Genomic DNA, 8,083 nt, shown 5'->3' with positions numbered 1-8,083 from the left:
TAAAGAACAGATTTCATGAAGATAAGACAATCTGTAAACACTGATCATAAAGTCTGATGCATGAGAACAAAAACTAAGCAGATTTAGAGAAAGAACCTGAAACCATTCCAAATTCATTTACCAGTCTTGTAAAAGTAGCTTCACATAGTGGTTTTGTGAAGATATCTGCTAGTTGTTGATCTATTGGAACAAAATGCAATTCCATTGTACCTTCCATCACATGTTCCCTTATGAAATGGTACCTAATGCTGATGTGCTTTGTCATTGAGTATTGAACTGGATTACCTGTCATAGAAATGGCACTTTGATTATCACAGTAAATAGAAATTTTAGAAAATTCTAACCCATAATCCAGTAACTGATTTTTCATCCAAAGAATCTGTGCACAACAGCTTCCTGCGGCAATATATTCTGCTTCTGTAGTTGATGTGGAAATTGACTTCTGTTTCTTGCTAAGCCAAGAAACCAAACTGACTCCAAGAAATTGGCAACTTCCACTAGTGCTTTTCCTATCTATTTTGCATCCTGCAAAATCTGCATCTGAGTAACCTATTAGCTTAAAATCTGATTCTCTAGGATACCATAATCCCAGATCAGCTGTACCCTTAAGGTACTTGAAAATTCTTTTCACAGCTATTAAGTGAGGTTCTCTTGGATCAGCCTCTGTAGTTAGTAATATCTACTGATGAACAAGTATCTTTATCTAACTTGGTTGCAGTGGCCATGGGAGAGGATGTTGTTGAACTATCTTGTATTCCAAACTTCTTCAGTAAGTTTCTGGTGTACTTTGATTGACAGATAAAAGTACCTGCTTCATTTTTCTTGACTTGAAGTCCCAGAAAATAGCTGAGTTCTCCCATCATACTCATTTGATATCTTGACTGCATTAACTTTGCAAACCTCTCACAGAGTTTGGCATTTGTAGAACCAAATATGATATCATCAACATATATTTGTACCAAAAGTAAGTCCTTTCCATGGTTGAGGTAGAACAGTGTTTTGTCAATTGTACCTCTGTGAAATCCACTTTCCAAAAGGAATTGAGCTAAAGTCTCATACCATGCTCTAGGAGCTTGCTTAAGGCCATAAAGTGCTTTATCAATCCTGTAAACATGATTTGGAAATTTTGAATCTACAAAGCCTGGAGGTTGTTTAACATAGACCTCTTCTTCCAATTCTCCATTAAGAAAAGCACTTTTCACATCCATTTGAAAGACTTTAAAATTTTTGTGAGCAACATAAGCCAAAAAGATCCTTATGGCATCTAATCTAGCAACTAGTACAAATGTTTCATCATAATCAATACCCTCCTGTTGAGAGTAGCCTTTAGCAACTAGCCTTGCTTTATTCCTTGTAATTATGTCATCACTATCAGTTTTGTTTCTGAACACCCATTTTGTGCCAACAACTAATCTGTTCTTTGGTCTTGGCACCAAGGTCCAGACTTTATTTCTTTCAAATTCATTTAACTCTTCCTGCATTGCTTGCACCCAATTAGCATCTTAAAGAGCTTCTTCCACTTTCTTTGGTTCAATCTGAGATAAAAAAAGAATGATAGAGACATTCATTTGATGTTGCAGTTCTAGTTCTGACACCTGCTTCAGGATCTCCAATAATTAAGTCAGGTGTATGTGATTTGGTTCACTTCCTTGCAGATTGAAGTTGGCTTCTAGAACTGGATCATCCCCCATGATCCATGCTGTCTCCATCAGCATTTTCTGATGCTCCCTTGTAGTTATGCTCTCTGAGACTTTAGAGTGTGACTTGGATCCTTAGGATTTGAAGTATCAGAGCTTCCAGAATTATCAGAATTTGGCTCATCTGAAGTAGATGAATCAGAGTTTAAAGAGCCAGTGTCAGGTTCCGATGCTTCTTTAGAGTCTTGAGATGTGGTAGGATCTTCAGCTTGCTCCCCCTGGACAGGTGCATAATCCTTTGGAGTTGTTACCACAGATTCAATGACATCAGTACTTACAGGTTCATAGTTTAAGTCATCAGAATTTAAGTCTTCATTTTCAAATCCCAGCTGATCGTGATCATTGAAATTTTCAAGTCCAGTAATCTTCTTATCATCAAAAGATACATTGATAGATTCCATGACAACTCTTGTTCTTAAATTGTAGACTCTGAAGGCTTTTGTGGAAATGGATATCCAACAAAAATTCCTTCATCAGCTTTTAGATCAAATTTTGACAGCTGTTCAGGATGAGTCTTAAGAACAAAACACTTACATCCAAATACATGAAAGTATTTCAGATTTGGCTTCTTTTTCTTCGCCATCTCATATGGTGTTTTTCCATGCTTGTTTATGAGTGTTGCATTCTGTGTAAAAAAAGCAGTCTACACAGCTTCAGCCCAAAAGTAGGTTGACAGCTTTGCTTCATCAAGCATAGTTTGTGCAGCTTCAATGAGAGTCCTGTTCTTTCTTTCTACAACTCCATTTTGCTGTGGAGTTCCAGGTGTAGAAAATTCCTGTTTGATTCCATGCTCTTTGCAGAACTCTTCCATGATTAAATTCTTGAGCTCGGTACCATTATCACTTCTTATAATTTTAACAGAATCTTTGATCAACTTATCCAGCTGTCTGACATGATCAGTTAGAGTAAATGCAGTTTCATTCTTCTTATGCAAGAAGTACACCCATGTGTACCTTGTGAACTCATCCACTATAACCATAACATATTTCTTCTTTGCAATAAACATGATATTGACTGGACCAAATAGATTAACATGCAGTAGGTGATAAGGCTCAAGAATTGATGACTCAGTTTTGCTCTTGAAAGAAGATTTTCTTTGTTTTGCCTTTTGACATGAATCACAAAGGCCATCAGGAGCAAATACTGATTTTGGCAATCCGCTCACAAGATCTTTCTTTACAAGCTCATTTATGTTATTGAAGTTTAAATGAGAGAGTCTTTTGTGTCAATTCCAGCTTTCTTCAATTGATGCTCTACTCATCAGACAGATTGCAGAACCATCAGAACTTGTTGAAAGTCTGGCTTCATAAGTGTTACCATGCCTGTAACCTTTCAGAACCACTTTGCCTGTAGAATTGCTTACAACTTCACAGTGTTCTTCAAAGAAATCCACATGATAACCTCTGTCACAGATTTGACTCACAGTCAGCAGATTGTGTTTAAGTCCTGAGACAAGAGCTACTGTTTCAATGATGATATTCCCAAAATTAATATTGCCATATCTGTAATGCCCCCAAATCCGGGATCAGAGGATTTGGTCGTCACTATGAAACCTCAATAAAAAATAATCTGTTAAATCAATAAATAACTGTCAGCGGAAGATATTTATCATCTATGACCCCAAACTAATCCAAGATCTTTTAAGGTTACAGTTCTAGAAACAAGAAATCCAAATTCCACACATAAATTTTTCACTTTCTTTTCCTTTTAAAACTCCTTTCAACAAATTCCAGTTCAATACTAACCCGCTAGTATAACTTCGAAAAGAAGTATACTAGGCTCAACTATAAAATAACACAATTATAATATAATATAATATAAACAACTTTATACAATAAAACTTACACTAGTGCGCAAACCCTGGACCAACCACCTTTCAAAAGCTTCTTCTTTGCTTCCTCGAATTACGCGGCTAAACAGCGCAAGCTAATCCTCACTGGAGGTTAAATTTAAAAACAGGCAAGTATGAGCGGAAGAAATGCTCAGCAAGATCATTATAACATATATAGGGTCTTTTGATATAAAACTGACGTCTGCAATAGAGCAGAACCTTTAAAATCATAATTGCTGAATCATAAAATTTTAGTTGAGGAACCCCAGAATTGATTCCTTAATTGTATTCAAAATCGTTTTAATATTTTCGAGCAAAATACTTCAGCAATACTTTGAATCTTGGCGAGAATAAAACTCGTAAAACAGTGTTTACGGAAATATCGTAAATCACAATAACATGAAACAATGATTATGGATTGAATCATAAACTTTACTCAAAACTGAACCCTTGAAATTAATACTTATTTTACTGTCATATCAAATTAGATATCAATACGAAGTTTGATGCTCACAACATCCCTTACTGAAGTCAACATCAATCATATATACTAATACCATATTTGATATTTAACTGCAACGTAAGTATCAGCATAAATCAGAATCTGAATCAAAACTGCATTTTACCATTATTCCAAAACAGAAACAGTTGATAAATTATTCCTTATAAGATTATCAAAAGCAATATAATAATTTAGATTGGAATCCTCGAATGACGGTGTGTTGCCGCCGGTGATCAGCTGCGGAGCAACACCGGTATGCCGAAGCATATCCAACTAAACAAATGGGGCACCCAAGGCACATATCGGCCTAATGGTATTATATCCTGTATAATACCTAAATCTCCGCTGGACCGCCGCCACGGCCTCTTACGCAACCATCCAATCTTAAAACGTTTTATTGAAAGGGGTCATAATACTCGACACCTTTATAAACTTTTATTCCCCCATTTACTTGGGCAGGAATACTCGCAAAACCAACTCATTTTTCTCAAAACCCAAAAAATTTATAAATCCATTCATTTGATAAGTAAAATCACTTAGCTATTCTGAACATAGAATAGCAGAAGAGTACTTGCATAAAAAGAATTATTTAATTCAGCGATATGTAAAACATATTGAACTGAGAATATGGAAAGCAATACTTGCATAATAAGCTTCAAAATAAATATTACTTGAACAATAAGTGATGATGGGGATACTTGCCTTTGGGTTTTAGCAGTTAGTCACACTCGCAATGACGCATTTATCTCAGTCTGGCCTCTCAAGGCATCGACGTCTTTTACTTCGCTAAATCTCTGATCTGTTGCTCATGCAGTGTTGCAACTCAAGATTCCATACTATTCAACTCTACTCTTCATCCATTCCATCTGGTCCTGATCGACTCGAATAATCCGCATCGGAAATTGACCGGAGCAAACCGCGGCAACGGCTACCAAACAAGGCAGAAAAACGAGGGGAAATGAGAAGAATTGCTGGGAAACGCGAGAAAGAAAGAAAAACACAACTGGGGAGAAAAGAAAGCGAGGGAATAGAGAATAGAGAGAAGAGACAGTCGAGATTGAGAGAGAGGAGAATGATAAATTAGGGATTGAACTGAAAAAAGAAGAAGAAAACCGGTTGAACCGATTAAATCTGCCCCCCTCCTTTATTATTTAACAAATTACTGCGTAAACCCGAAACTAATGTACGTCTAACCCGCATTTTAATTTTTTTTAATGAACAACTCACGGGTAATTAAAACCCGGACATGAATAAAGTATTTTGTAAAATATCACAAATAATTAAAAGTTAATAAAATAGAAATTTCAAAATAATAAAAATAATTTTTGAAACACAATTTATACCGGTATTTAACGAATAAACGAAACAACGCGCTGGTGAAATTTATCCCAAAAATTGCCAAAATAATTTTAAAATTCTCGATATATTCCAAACTTAAATAAATACGAGTTTCATAACTGTTGAAACTTTTCTGGATTTAATACGGATTTTACAAATAAATACAATCAGAAAATCATTTAAGGGTAAATAATCAATAAAATATTGATTTCTCAATTTTAAAAACTCTTAAAAATAATTAATAAAATTATGAAGCCATAAAAATGATTTTAGAGATAATCCCCATATTTATGAAAATAAATCTTGAATATAATCACCTTTAAATACAAAAACAAAACAACCTAGCTTCACAACTAATTACACAAATTATCCTCGAACACCAATAATCACATATGATTAGTAATAAAATAATATCCAGCTAACTGAACCCATGCACATATTTTATTTAATAATTCAGAATCACATTTACACTTTGGATCCAAAAATAGATTACTTAGCCGCTAAGTAACTATATAACGATACAATTTAATACCCGATATGGATAATTATCAAAACTGGGCTATCTATAAAATACTTTATACGAAAATAAAGTAATATTATCTCTCCTTCCGAGAATATGGGTTTTACCGGTCTATAAAATGATTAGCGTATCAAAAATTTCACGTCGGGGCTCGTACGGGTCAAAATGTAATCAGGATCGAAAAAGTTAAAACACGGAAAATGTCTGGAATTACCAGATTAGGTCAGGAAGGAGTTTTCGGAAGAGTTTCGGGTTATAAAAATGTAAAGACGGTTGAGGTTGGACGATTCCCGGCTTTATAAAATAGTTTTATAATTACTCAGAAAATAATTTATAAAACCATAAATTATTATAAAATCATATAACAATCAAAAAAATTATCAGGAAAATATCACAATTATCTATATTTTATTCTGGACATATAATAATTAAAATACTCAAAGAATATCATATATAAACATCAAAACATCAATTCCAATTATCATATAATTCACTAAAATTCACATAAAAATCACATAAACAACTTCTAATAATAATAATAATAATAATATCTGAAAATATGGGATATTACAATCTACCCCCTTATAAGGATTCCGTCCTCGGAATCAACAGAAGAAAGCAATAAGGGTCTTCTTATCAAATTTTCAATCTTGCATATGTAACTTTTCTCAAAATTTCAAATAACACTGAAATTCCTTATGCCACACTGTTATCACGGGAGCTTCACTATGCCACACAGTTATCACGGGAGCTTCACTCTGCACCATTGTTCTTTCCACATACCATTTGACCAATTCCTCAATAGAATTACTTTTACTGATTGCGAGAAAGAAGAATAGAAAGAAAGATAGAGAGAAAGAAAAAGAGAGAGAGATAGATAGATAGAGAGAGAAATAGAGAAACAAATTGACTTCGCTATACGCCACTGATATTTTAATCGCATTACAATCCACTGTTGATGTTGGTAATTTCATTACAACGCCTTATGTTAGGTATGAATACAACACAGAGGGGGGGGGGGGGGGTGAATGTGTTTTGGCTTAAATGTTTACTTTTTGGTCGACTTTGGGTTTAGCAGTTGGTTGTTATCAATGATCTTGTAGAATAGATGTTAAACATAAATAATACAAATATGTAAAACAAAGATCTTTAAAACTCACTTAATTTTATATTAAAAATCAAGCAGTGTTTTGCTATAAAATCTCTAAGTTCTTGATTTATAACTTAGCTTCTTTCTTGAGAGAGGATATAAGATTTTCTATCTAGATTGTTACAACTGACTAAGGACCAGTGTTAACTTTATAACTCAGTTAACTACTGATTTACACAGTGTGTAATAAACATGCTATTAGCTTTTCTAAACTGTCACTTGTCATTTCTATTTATAGAAAAGCAAATCTTCCATTTCTGGCTTAGCATATCTTTAGCATCCCGTGTTTACTTTAATCTTCCTCTGTCAGTTAATCTTTGCCATTGATCTTGCACATCTCTCAAGCTGCTTTTTGTAGACTTGTCAATCCAGCTGTGTGAATTATTTGTTGATTTGCAACCTTGGATATTGAACTGTTCTGCAATTCTGTACTTATAGAAATTTCTTCACTTCGAGATCTCCAATTAAGCTGTAGAGAACTCGACATCTTGATAGGCATGTTGGCTTGTCGATATCTCTGAAACTTCATTGTTGACTTGATTTATCGACAACTCTGAGTTCTCTAGTGAATTTTGGTTTATCGATAACTCAGAGTTCTCTAATGGACTTTGGCTTATCGAAACCTTAGAGTTCTCTAATGAATGTATACTTGTCGATATCTCTGAGTTCTCGAATGGATATACGACTTATCGATATCTCCAATAGCATTTCCTGAGTTCTCGATAGACAATTCCTAATTTCTCGATAGGCAATTCCTGAGTTCTCGGTAGGTCTTTTTGAGTTCTCGAATGACTTCTCTATAACACTAATTCTGTGACTTGTAGAGATCTTGACTTAAAATGTTTTTCACCAAACAGAATTATTCAACTCCAAGCTTCTTCATAATTCTTCTGAGGCATGACCTTCTTGATCTTCTTCCAGATAGAATTCTTAGGCTTGACACTGTTTAGGGAAAAATGCTCCAGTCTGCTCTATTTTCATTTTACAGACAATAAGTGTTACAATTATGAATTACAGATTAAGGTTACAATACAACTTACTTAGG

Source organism: Apium graveolens, chromosome 2 (genome assembly GCF_009905375.1).
Source record: "Apium graveolens cultivar Ventura chromosome 2, ASM990537v1, whole genome shotgun sequence".
Classification (NCBI taxonomy): Eukaryota; Viridiplantae; Streptophyta; class Magnoliopsida; order Apiales; family Apiaceae; genus Apium; species Apium graveolens.
Note: the sequence above shows the minus strand (reverse complement) of the source record.